The 14146-nt window shown below is 35.0% G+C and overlaps 1 non-coding gene across 1 annotated transcript; it reads left to right on the top strand.

Annotated features, from left to right (window-relative positions):
• Positions 1 to 7436: 7436 nt before the first annotated feature.
• TRNAR-UCU (transfer RNA arginine (anticodon UCU)) lies at positions 7437 to 7509 on the top strand. The gene has a single exon. It is a non-coding gene; the product is annotated as a tRNA-Arg (tRNA).
• The last annotated feature ends 6637 nt before the right edge of the window (positions 7510 to 14146 follow it).

The following is a 14146-nucleotide window of genomic DNA, read 5'->3' on the forward strand; positions in this document are numbered from 1 at the left end:
ACCGGCTAGATATGGTCCCACATCATGTTGATCGATGGAAATCTAATAGAGCCAATTGGCTAGTATATATCCATCGATTCATAGAGTCATTCAACCTAAGAGCCAACTGGCTAGTCTCTGATATTGAGACAACTCATCCTGCCTAAGGTTTTTCCGTGGTTTTCCTAAGGCGCTAAGACAAATGTCGGGATGAGCCCTAAAAGAAATGGGCCACGGACCTGCACTCATATACCCATGAATCTCCCTAATTAACAATTACATCTCTCCCCCCTCTTCGCAATTGAGCCATCATATAGCCAAATGGCTGGTCTCGAAATTGAGACAAATCAACACGGCTCATGACCTCCTACATAATAGCCAAATTGGCTAGTCTCTTATATGAGACAACTCATCCTGCCTAAGGTATTCCGTGGTTTTCCTCAGGCGTAAGACAAATGTCGGGTTGAGCCCTATAAGAAATGGGCCACGGACCTATATGCCCTTCCCCATATATATTCCACCTTTATTATAAATTATGTATGCCCTAGTTCAGATAATATTAATAGTCTATTAAACATACGAGGTCACTCAATAAGTCGCAAATTGAAAGGACAGGGACCTCTCAAATTGCAGGTTAGAATTCACGGCGCTTCTTCCGACGGCCTTCAAATGCTTTGTCATCGAACAACGGATGACGGCGTCTTGCCATCCTAACGGCAAACACCAGCCAACTCCTCCTCGCCCCGTTCCGTGATCAAGTGATCAATCTCAGCCCCCCTCGCGTATGTGGTACCTAAGAGGTTACGTCCAATTTCGGCTTCCCCTTCAAAATTTTCTAGAGCTCCTTCAGGGGAGCAGCGTAACCCGGAGTGAGACTAGTGGCCAACAGGCTTGGAGCTCACATATTTAGTTTTGTACAGCCCCCAACCCCTTGCAAGGACGCGTTTTGCGTACCTTTTAAATTTTCCTCCCAATTCTCCTTCGATTTTTCGATTTTTCGACTGTATTGCGTCCCACATCACTTCATTCCCTGAAGAAGATGGCAGAGTTAGCCGTCGAAAGCTTGGAAGCAAATCTCCAACTCACCTGGCTGAGAACCCGAGAAGAGTTATTCTACACCAAACGCCGGGAAAGCCTCAAGTCATACAGATCATAAGAAGTCGAAGTGCTGGGTCATAGTACCCCCCTTAGAAATAGAGAGAGGAGTACAAGTTTGCCCTTTATCAAGTACCCTGTTTAACATCTACTTGGAAGATTTAGTGAAGAACTGTTTTCAGAACATGGAGGTGTAATAGTAGGAGGAAGAATAATAAAGTGCATAAAATTTGCTGATGATATGGCTTCGTTAGCACAAGAGAAGACAATACCAAGGTATATACTAATAGAGCTGTGAGCAGTATGGGATGAAGATAATTGCAAAGCAGACGAGTACACGGTTATTTGAAGAAAAATAAAGAAGATAAACGTGCGGATACTAAATGAGGCAGTAGAGCAAGTCCACAGCTTCAAATATTTGAGATGTACTATACGTATTAACAAGAGTTGCTGCCAGGAAGTCAAAAGAAGAATAGCAATGGCAACGAAAGTTTTCAATAGAAAAAAAGAGTGCCTTCTGTGGTCGTCTAGAAAAACAACTAAAGAAGAGACTAGCGAAGTTATTTGTGTGAAGTGTAACATTGTACGGATCAGAAACATGGACATTACGACGAATTGAAGAGAAGCGACTATGTGGATAAGAAGAAGAATGGAGCGTATGAAATGGACAGACAGAATAAGAAATGAAGCTGTGTTGGAAAGAGTGGGTGAAGAAAGAATGATGTTGAAACTGATCAGGAAGAGAAAAAGCAATTGGCTGGGTCACTGGCTGAGGAGAAACTGCGTACTGAAGGATACATTGGAAGGAATGGTGAACGGGAGAAGAGTTCGGAGCAGAAGAAGATATCAGATGATTGACGACATTAAGATATATGGATCATATGCGGAGACTAGGAGGAAGGCAGAAAATAGGAAAGATTGGAGAATGTTGGGTTTGCAATGAAAGACCTGCCCTTGGGCAGAAAACTATGTATGTATGTAAGAATATATGTATGTACAGTATATGTACCGTATGTATGTCTGTATGTATGTAAATAATATTGTCGCAGGTTTTAAAACACTGAATTCTACTTTGTATAAAGTGCTTCATTATATTTTATATAACACCTCCATGCCAACTAGGACTGCCAACTTTTTCTGAAGAAAATACAGGAGACTAAGGAATCGACTAATTTTCACATAGAAAATAGACAAATTATTCAGTTTAGTTACTAAACAACATTATTCTAAGCTTCGACAGCTAGGCTTAAATTAAGAGTATTTTGAGACAGATTTTGTCTCGCGTAATAATTGAAGTCGACTGTAGTTTTCAGATCTGATTTGATTAAATGTGTCGTGCTCCTGTTACGAACATGTGTCCAATTATTGTTCATGAGATGAAACACCCTCTTTGTATGAGCATTACTACTTGGCATGCTTAGAACAAACTAGCCAGATTTTTTTTCTTTAAATTTATTTCATTAACACTGTTCGATTTTAAACGGGTGAGCAGAAAAACCTATTCTTGGCAAGCATTACATTCTATAAGGACTGCACATTTTAATGCATCTCTTGGAGAACAAAACTCATCATATAAACAATCATCATTCACGGCAAAATCAAATATTTAGAATAAACATTTTTACATTACGCAAAAATAAGAGAGAAAAATGCTCCAAGAGAAGAATAATAAGGGAGCCGGGAGACTGGTAAAAATTAGGGGCAAATACGGGAGACCCCGAGAAATACGGGAGGGTTGGCAACCCTAAATGCCCACATACTCCATTAACATTTAAATGTAACAGAAAAAGTTACAATTTGTTGACTGCAAATCACAGTTAGCGTTGTATAACCGTATGATTATCCTGAACGTCACGCCATAGACAGGGGGTGGGTGACAACACTGTGGGACTGAGAGAGAGAGATAAAAAGAGAAAAAGAGATAGATATTGAGTTGTGACGTCACTGTATCTCGAACCTCGACGGTGCGGTGGAGGCAATGCCTGTTAGCCCTACCACAGCCGAAGTGTGTGTGTGTGTTTATGTTTGTGAACCCTTTCTGCTTGTAACCACAGTTCAGCCCACTGGCTGCTAACAAATTGCGCATCTGTCAAAGTAAACTCGACCTTACAACAACTACTGATGCGTGCACACAAATCCTCCAAGTATTGGTTTCACAAGATTTTTATTATACAAGCGGTGCTGAACATGCTAGTTGAAAGCAATCTTCCGCTCAGTAACACATGGTTCTAATTTCCATTGTCATTATTGTAACTGCGATTTTTTTTAAACATAATCGATATTCCCAGAATAAAAGTGAAAATGTCTTCTTAAACTTTGTAATGGGATGACACAGTTCACCTGCCAAAACACATACACAATCTTTCTACATACATACATTACAACTTAGGCCTACAAATATACGCACGCACACGTATACACAGATAACCTACGTATAGTACACCGCCCGAAGCTCATACCATACCATGCCATGCCATGCCATTCCATTCCAAAACATGACATACATACATATCCATAATTATATTCATAACTAGTGGCTTGTGCAGCAAATGCTGCTGCAAACTAAGTTCGTTAGATGTTCAAATAAAAATTTTTCAGATTTATTTTCAATGAAGAATACTTGACATTTTGATAGTTATTTGCTTCCATAATAATGAAACATACTCCCTCTGAATTGGTTTTTTAGGCCATATACTTTTTTGAACGTATCCACCTTCAGGTTTTGAGTTTCAACGCGGAAACGCAAGTATCAATGTCAGGACGATAGCATTAGCTGTTTCAGATCATTGTGGATTGTAGGCGAAAGTTAAAAAAAAAAAGGTTTGCTAAGTTTTCGAACAATAGCATTTTGCTGCATGTAGAACTTGAAATGTAGAGCGTAAAATCATTTTGTGCGAGATCGTGCGTATTTGCTTGTTTTCCGCACAGAACCAATACGCGGTAAGTGTGAAATACCACATTCAGTATTCCCAACATAACACACATAACAATTTCCCTCTTCTTACCGCTTAAGCGTGACATTCATTTTACTGCTTTAGGCTTTTAACATATTATTTTTAGAGACATTTAACATAGTAATAATTATAAATTGGAAACTTACCACTGCAATTTCACCTATATTGCAATGTTAATTATTGTTTTTAAATATTTGCAAAAATTAAGTAAAGTCTACTACTCCACGAAACTTATTGCATTCCTGATACAAGTAACATTAAGGAAGCCGTGAAAAAATCAACGAGATTCCAGATGCCGATGTTATTACTGCAATATGTTATATAAATAATATTGTTAAAATATTAAAATGAAAAATAAATCATTACATAACCTTACCGTTTGTTTTAAGTTCGCATTTATAGACTGGGGGCAAAAAAAGACACACGTATATCACGGCCTGCTGGAGTATAGTAAACACAGAAAACATTTTACAGTAACAATGTTGAAGAAAGATATTTTGGTGTTCCGAAGTTGGCGTCATTAAACAGAAACCAGCATGGAGATTTCATTGCAACTAATTGGAAATTCGTCTTTCAGGTATGTAATAAACGATCTTTGCACAAAATAATGTACGATACACGAGCGGTATGTTTGTTTTCATGTTCTCGGAAATTAAAAAAGCTCAACTACGTTTCGCTTTTTCAATCTTTTCCTCGAACATGAAAACGTCAACATACCGCTCTTGTAACGTATATTACTATTATCCTACTAAGAGATCATGATGAAATGATCTGGAGACTACAAAATTTTCTAGGCCTCTTATTTTATTAGTAAGTAATACCTTTTGGTCTTTCCTCAGGAACTTTATTTTTTGCGCTCTCTAGAGACAATACTGAAGACAATGACACATATCAATATCTACACTACACCGCCATTAAGTATATGAAAAAGATCCAACCCCACTTGATTAAGAACTATAAAAATATTTGATTTTTAAAAACAATATTATTATCTTACGTAAGTTTTGTAGTTATATATAGCCGCCACTCAGTAAATTACAGAAATGAAGCTCTAAATCAAGATATTCTCTACATTTACTTACATAACCTCAAAACGTTTCACTTTCATGTCATCAATATAGCATTAATATTATGTATAATTAATGAAAAACAGACACTTCATGATATTAACCATAATATGTAATTCCTAAAATGGTAATCATGTCATCAAACCACCTCAAGTTTCGTAGATTTCAATATCCAATACACAGCTGTACTCACAAAATTATACACTGCAGAACGAGACCTATAAATTATTTTTAATAACAAATGAATTTGAGCTCTAAATATGTCGGCAATCCTGCAGGACTTCGTGTAATAGCCTATTGTTTATTGTAGTGTGTGTTTTGTTTTGTTCTGAAATTCAATCAAGTCGGCAGTGATTCAATAAAATTAGTTCTCAAAACTGACAACAGATGGATTTTGGAAAATAGAAAAATTATGTAGGAAAATTGACATTTCACTGATAACTACTATTTTTCAGAAAAACTTTGAATGCCAGGCATGAAAATGAGGTGTCACTCATTGAAATCCGTTCAGCCGTTTTCCCGTAATTTCCATTACCAGTTCAAATTATATATATAGATGTTTATCGTCAATAACAAAACAAAACTGGGAGGGTTATTGTCAACATGCAATAAAAGTGGAAAGCCAGTATACTCTGTATAGTAGGCTATACTCTTCTTGGTATTTTAAAAATACGTATGTTTTCTCCTGATTGCTTTTGTGCTGGTCTTCGCTTACCAATTTTAACCATATCTATTGCTACTGTACATACTTAGAGCATACGAGCTATTCCATCTCAAATCGACCGAAATATAGAGAAAATTGTCCCTACAATTTCTAAATACAATGAAACTTTTTTTGTACGTAGAGAACTGTGATACAATGCTTTGTGCAAAGTTTGAGGCATCAGAACTTCATAGTGTTTAAATTAAAAATATTTAAATGTATCCTATTTTCATAAAATTTGCAACTTTAAACTATTGTAGCTCCGAAACCCTTTCACCCAATGATCAAAATCATGGTTTATTTTGATGCTGAGAAATTAAAGTTCATATTGACATATAAGCAGATGTTCTTACTTTTTATGGAAATGGAGAAATTTAGATTTTTCCTCATTAAGACGGCTTTGCCTAGGAAAAAATATTTTAAAAATATATAGTTAGATTCCGCATTGAAAGTACAAATAAACACATATTTTTTACTGATGGCACGTTGATAAGAAAGTATTGAAAATATCAAATAAAGAAAGTAAATAGTACGCGCGTGAACTAACCAGCTGACTGTGAGACGGGAGCTAGCTGAGACAAGCAAGGTCAGGAGACAAACACGTGATGTGTCGCTGTGCTAGCTTTGTCACAGGTTTTCATAAACACAGGAGTAAAATGACGCCCAACGCTCACTTATCTTCAGCTCTCGACCAGTGCGTGAGGTACTGCGCCGTTCAAGTCCAGGCGTGTGAAAATAATCTATTTAATACCCTCGAAACTTATTGCCATACCACTAAGCAAACAATGCCGAATCCCTCTTAATAATGCAAGGTTTTTTCTCAGTATTTTTTTACATTTTTACAAATTGACAAAAAGCCTAAAAGTAAGTAAAATCATATTATCTCTCTCTCTGTGTATAATAAAAATAAGTATTACTTCTTCACATAACCTACCAAATGTGAGCTTCAAAATGAGGTCCCGTTCAATGTTCTGCACTAAATGGTTCCAGAGTTCTGAGCGCTGAAAGAGACTTGTTTTTATAAAATACGCTAAATTTGTCGCTCAACAATACGAAAATCGTTTGACTTTCGATAGTATATTTTTGCAAATGCATTCTCCTCAGCACCTTGTATAAATAGGGAAAAAATTAGGGTATAAAAATGAGAGGTTTTTTACTGATCGATTTCATATGAAATAGCCCATACGGACATCCGTACAACGTACGTATTGCTTCTCTACCTACGCAAGTAACAATAGAAAGTTCTGTGTGTATACAAGTGGAAAGAAAAATTCGTGTGCCCTTTTCATATTTCATGACGTATTTTTGGCTTCAGATTTTGTGTGCTTTTGATGAACACTGACGCGTAACAAGCCTTGCAAATGGTGTGGAGGAACAACAGATGACCACGCACTATTGACTACGAACAAAGGAATAATATGTGTCGCCCTTCTGAAATCATCTGAGGACACTACTGTTCATAATAGGTGTAGAGTGTCAGCTGTTGGTAGTTAGGGTGTACAGATCCGTTTGGGCGCAAGTCTAACACATTATGACAATCACTCTTCACTCTGAATAACAAGTAATATATTATTACCAAGTAAACAAGCAATAATAAGTTATTCATTAAGTAATAAATGAGCATGGATCTGGTAGAGTTCCTGGGTAGCTTAGTCGGTAGAGCCTTGGCGCTCTCAGCCAAAGGTACCGGGTTCGATACCCGGCCCAGGAACAATTTTTCCCTTAAGATTATTCAATCTTTGGCTCTTCCGCTAAAACGTGGAATGAGACTACAATAGGTCTAATAACGTGGAAGGAAGAAAGAAAGTATGAAGTTGCCATATATCGAAATTTGAATAAGCTTGTAAAATCTGATAAAATAGAATGCAATCGTAATTTAACTGTTGATCCGCTAGTCTCTCCTATGTATGTGAACAAAGCCTAAACAAAATCGCAATGCTTATCATTGAAATCCAAGGTAATACTTTATTGCCACAACAAATATACATATTGATTTGCACTTTTCTTTACTAGGTTATTTTACGACGCTTTATCAACATCTTAGGTTATTTAGCGTCTGAATGAGATGAAGGTAATAATGCGGGTGAAATGAGTCCGGGGTCCAGCACCGAAAGTTACCCAGCATTTGCTCATATCGGGTTGAGGGAAAACCCCAAAAAAAACCTCAACCAGGGTAACTTACCCCTACCGGGAACCGAACCCGGGCCACCTGGTTTATTCGTGCTCAGGGGGCATTCCACATAAGTTAATGTTAAGACATTTTATTGAATAACAGAGTAAAAAGTAATAGAAGACAGAAAGTAGAAGAAAAAACACATAGGCAATCACAATAATTTAAGTTTAAATTTTCTCTGTTAACAGCAATTTTTTAATAGATTTTATGCTCGACCATGCCGAAATGTAGTAATTATACACCTGGTAGAAGCCCTTCAATGCATGTCATTAAAGTACACCTACTCATTAAAGTACAAGTCTTCAGCCAATAACAAGTCAGCTTTGTACCGTTATATCGATTATTCTCGGATATGCAATCGACAGACAATTAGCGAAAGATCACTGAGGCTGGAAATCCAATACTGTCGCAGAAGGTTATGTTCTGTTACTATAATAATTAGCGTTAATTGTAAATAATATTCAAATAAATTCAATTTGTCATCTCGTTTTTCAATTCTAAATCAATTTCCAGGTTATATCAGACTAATGTTCATTCTTATTCTGTGCCAAGGTCAATGACATTCGGCCTCGGAAAAAATCAATACTTTCGCGTCTGCGCACATCTCACAATTCAGGTCAGTTCGCACATAACCATAAAAAGACCTAATTTTCAATACTTTCAAGTTAGAAATATGGTCGAGCATAAAAAGTCGTATGAAACTTGCCTATAATGGTAATTAAGACGCTCGTATGAAAATTATGAAACTCGCTTGCGCTCGTTTCATAAACAATCATACTTGCGTCTTAATTACTACCATTATAGGCTCGTTGCATAATGTACTATTTTGAAATAAGGAGCATTAGCAAATTGTATGTTTGAGTGTTTATCTATTATCATGTTATAAAGCCCTGGACCGAAGTTGCTACTGTGATTATTTACTACAGTTGTAGTACATTTAGCAACTGTCAGTCACATGTTGTCTGATCTTTTGGTTTTATATTTATGTGAATATAAATTAAATATGTTTCGACTTTTATGTACGAAATTCAGTAATACATTGTTACAAATTTGATGGAAGTCAAATACTTTAAATTCTGAATACAGCAGCTCTGAAGGATAATCAAGAGATTTATTAAGGCATATTTTTATTATTCTTTTCTATAGCAGAGTTATTGGCATGAGGGAGGTACTATAAGCACTACCCCATCCTATAATGCCGTATTGTAATATAGCTTGTACTAATGCGAGATAAATCAGTCGTAAAGTATGGACAGTCAAGTAATTTCGTAGGATGACAAAATAGTGAATAATTTTTCTACATCTATTGCACAAAAAAGAGCATGTTTATCCCAACGTAATTGTTGGTCGATTATTATTCCGAGATATTTAGCTTGAGGAGATTAATTTAGAATAGGACAAACGAAGTTTAGTCTGGCTGTTGTGTGAGTAATCTAGATAGAATTTTGGAACAGCAAGTGACTGTGGATATGACCAAGAAATTGGCAATATTTTGATGGTGTTGAGTAAAGGGAAATAAGTTATAAAAATTAGTTTTGAATTAAACGAAAACTAGGTCAACATCGAAGCCTTATTGAAAATAATTTTCTAAACAAATAAAACACATCAAATGCTATTAGTCTTTTGTTTTTTTGCACACCCACTTGTACAATTGAACTTAGGTATTTCCATGGGTAACAAGACTTCACTTGCACAAAAAATGACAACCCCCTTTATCCGAACACCAACGATTTGTGCCTTCATGATAACAAGGGTAATACATTTCATAGTAATACTATAGAAGAGATGTTGAAAACGATGCAGAGTTGCCCTTTCGGCAATTATAAAAGTTTCCATGGCGTACTGTTAGGCCCTAGTGAAATGACTGATTTCTTTTCTACGTCGGATTCAAATCTGCAAATTCTAACCGGAATTTCTGATGAATGAAGAAATTTTGAGGTATATTTTCTATTTTCTCTGTACAGATTGGTTTTTCCTCTCACCCTACTTACTGACATCCGAGTTTTCAGATACTGAACGACGACTAAGATGATTATGATGATAATGAAATCTAAGTACAACCACAGCCTAGTATATACAGTCGCGAAGCTCAATACGTAGTAAATATGCAAACATTAGATAGTTGCTCACCACTAGGATCGATAATATCGCCTCACTACAGGCAATGCAAAATAGTACCGTCACAGTCTATTGTTTCTAGCACCCTCAAAACTCAAGCTTCGTGACTGTATATAGTAGACTGTGGTGTAACTTAGTACTATATAAACTGGTTCGTCAAACCATTTCACGCCAAATACCTCACGTTGATATAATGAAAATTCACATAAACGGAAGGCATTACTAGAATATTCAACTCTAATTCCACCATTTGCAAAGGCTCTATTGACTTTTAAAAATACGATATTCATAACGAGAGCTGGCGTCCAAAACAAACAAATTTTAATTACGCAAATCGGAGACCAACTTTTCTGGCACAATATTCTAACTTGGTTTAAAAAATCAATGCCGACACCGTTTTGAGGTCAGATTGGATATGGTCCAAAGTGCAGAAACATGCATTACGGCAGGGGTGAGCTGTTTCTTCGGAAATTATTGCACTAGAACAAGGAATACAAAAATATAAAACAGATGTATTTTGGATTACTTTTTCTTCAAAACATGTTAGACCTATATTGTGAATTAAATTATAATCACATAACAATTCGTGGTATAGATCTATATTTGCAGCTCGTACTAATTTATTTATTTATTTATTTATTTTGCTAATAATTATAACATAAAATATAATATATACAGAAAAACTTTAGCTCCCCCCCTGAAAGAGTAGAACTCGTGCTCAGGGGCGGATTCCTGAATGTAAATTAATAAGTATACAATACAATTTGTCTTATGTCTACTATGCGATTAGAATATATAAATTTAAATTTACAATTTTTCAATTTCTATATTATCCATACATAACTTTTTTAATTTAATACTAGAACTATTAGAATTGACAAGATTAGGATATTTAAATATAAATTTGTTATATATTCTTGGGCCTAAATTACTACTATGATTAAATACTGTAACAGTGTTGCATTTTGGTTCAAACTATCTTAAAGAATTCATACCTTGTGTTTCATAACTATGAGAATACAATTCAAAATTATTTCGATTTTTATGTATGAATTTTATTAATACAATATAATAAATTTGTCTAATGTTAAGTAAATTAAAGTCTAAAACAATTTTTGAGATGGAAAATCAACAGGTTTATGAAGACATATTCGTAAATCTACTACCGAGTACCATCACCGTGAAAGCCTAGAAGCCCTGATCCAATATGCATATCAGATTGGCCATTCCCATGTTATGAAATGGCAACATAAAATCAGAACAACCACCAGAGCCTCCACCGTCGAAAAGACTTTTTTGGTAACGACCGCTAGATGGAAGTACATTGCTCCATGCAATTCCATAAGGGTTATAACGTGACTTCTTTTTCAGTCGTTAGATAACAGCACAGTGAAACTGATCAAAGTGGTTGCCCTGAAAGTCCATTGGACTGATCAATGTGTTATAAGTGGTCAGGGCTAGAAGCTCATAGTTTCATATTATTTCCAATTAGTTATAAAAACCAAGCATTTCCGAATACATACTACTGTAACAGTTTTATTGTTCACTTTTTCCGTACGTGAAACACATTCCTAACATTTCTGCAATATCTTTAGACGATCTGCACACTGTAATAGTGTAAAGCCTTTACGAGGAAATGTTTCTCTTTCTGTATTATCCCTTTACATTTACTCGCTAGCCAGTTTTTGTTATGTTTGACACTTCAAACGTAGACAAGTATTTATTGCTTCATTTCCTTTGTCTTGTCATACAGGTAATTATGGTATGAAATGTTTGTTATTAGTGAAATCCTTGAAATAACTGCAGTTTCATACACTAGACAATATCAGAGCGTTCTATGACAGTAATGACTAAGTTATTATGATAAGGTAGATATATTCCTGCTAATAACTTGGCAGGAAACGATCACAAACACAAAATGCGTAAAAGAGTTATTATTATTAATTGTGAGAGTAATTTATACGAAAAGTTAGAACGTGAAAATGAATATGTACACGAATGTATAATTTTGTGGCACAATTAGAGAAACTGCGCATATTCTTAGCAAGTTCTAATATTTAAACTCCATCGCTCCTACAGTTTCCTTTGTTTTATCTTGATTGAAATATACTCCGCTTCGGAAGTTCAATATTGGAGCACAAGCTTATCATTCCCCGAATTCGGGTTTGATCTCCCGATATTGTAATGACAAAAATACAAAGGGAAGTTTTCCCAGGATTCTCATGTTTCCCCCGACGTCACAAACTTCATACCATTAATTTCCTCCATTTCACCTAACGTTTCTCCTCTTTTCACATCGTTTCATACCATCGATAGTTATTTACGGTATGTTTTAAAAATGGCATTTTATTTTGTGAGTATAAATGTTAGTTAAATGAAGCCGCAGGTTAAGCGCAGCAAACCTACGAACAAAATACAGTAGTACTTATTTTAATCGTTTGATCAGACATTATTTTTAGACAGGCAAACATATTTATAAATACATTAGAAAATGTAATTGGTCAACCAAACAATGTTCTAATAGCTATAAGTTAGAATGTTGAAAAATGTATTATTAACGAAACATTCACACTACAAGTATTAGTTATGTGTTATAATTAAATCCACGTATTACAATATATTCATATATACATTTATATATATATATATATGTCAACCGTAAGTAATATTAATTTCAGGGGATTATTTTTTTATATATTTCAAACAAAAAGTTTAACATAATTTCGCCCATTTTTGTTTCATTTTCCAGATAAAAATAGTTTTATATGAAACATTTCGCAGCGTGTTTTGAGAAAGTCATTGATTTAATGGCCAATATGCTGAGTCAACTTATGATAACAAATGATAGCAAGAATTTTAGTTTCGTCCTTTAAATGGACAGAAATTTAATCTGAACAAATGTAACATTACAAAATATTTTCTAGAACGAAAAGATACATTTGTTGAGATCAAATTTCTACACCTTTAATTAAGGAACAAAATTAAAATTCTTTCAATCATCTATTACCACAGTACAGTGTTCTCTTAAACTGACTGAGCATATTGGGAATTAAATCAATTTCTTTCCCAAACACGCAGTGAAAATGTTTCATAAAAAAAAACAATTTTTATCCAAAAAGTAAGCAAAGACGAGCAAAATTGTATTAAACTCTTTTGTTTGAAATATCTGGAAGAACAGCTCCCTGAAGTTAATGACATCACTTACATCACTTATGGTTCACTTGTGTGCGTGGGTGCGTGCGTGCGGGTGTATATATTACACCAACTAAACTTTATTAGACTGTGGATGTTTGGTTAAAATACTTTTTTCAACATTCTGAACATTCTAACTTATGGTTGTTACAACGTTGTTGGTGTGAGCCATCCAATTAACACTTTACTGACATTATACTGCAATTTATTTTGTGCGAGATCGTGCGTATTTGCTTGTTTTCCGCAAAGAACCAATACGCGGTAAGTGTGAAATTCCACATTCAGTATTCCCAACGTAACACACATAACAATTTCCCTCTTCTTACCGCTTAAGCGCGACATTCATTTTACTGCTTTAGGCTTTTAACATATTATTTTTAGAGTCGTTTAACATAGTAATAATTATAAATTTGAAACTTATCACTGCAATTTCACCTAAATTGCAATGTTAATTATTGTTTTTAAATATCTGCAAAAATTAAGTAAAGTTTACTACTCCACGAAACTTATTGCATTCCTGATACAAGTAACATTAAGGAAGCCGTGAAAAAATAAACAAGATTCCAGATGCCGATGTTATTAGTGCAATATGTTATATAAATAATATTGTTAAAATATTAAAATGAAAAATAAATCATTCCAACACCTTACCGTTTGTTTTAAGTTCGCATTTATAGACTGGGGGGAAAAAAAGACACACGTATATCACGGCCTGCTGGAGTATAGTAAACACAGAAAAACATTTTATAGCAACAATGTTGAAGAAAGATATTTTGGTTTTCCGAAGTTGCCGTCATTATACAGAAACCAACATGGAGATTTCACTGCAACTAATTAGAAATTCGTCTTTCAGGTATGTAATAAA

Source organism: Periplaneta americana, chromosome 12 (genome assembly GCF_040183065.1).
Source record: "Periplaneta americana isolate PAMFEO1 chromosome 12, P.americana_PAMFEO1_priV1, whole genome shotgun sequence".
NCBI classification, from domain to species: domain Eukaryota; kingdom Metazoa; phylum Arthropoda; class Insecta; order Blattodea; family Blattidae; genus Periplaneta; species Periplaneta americana.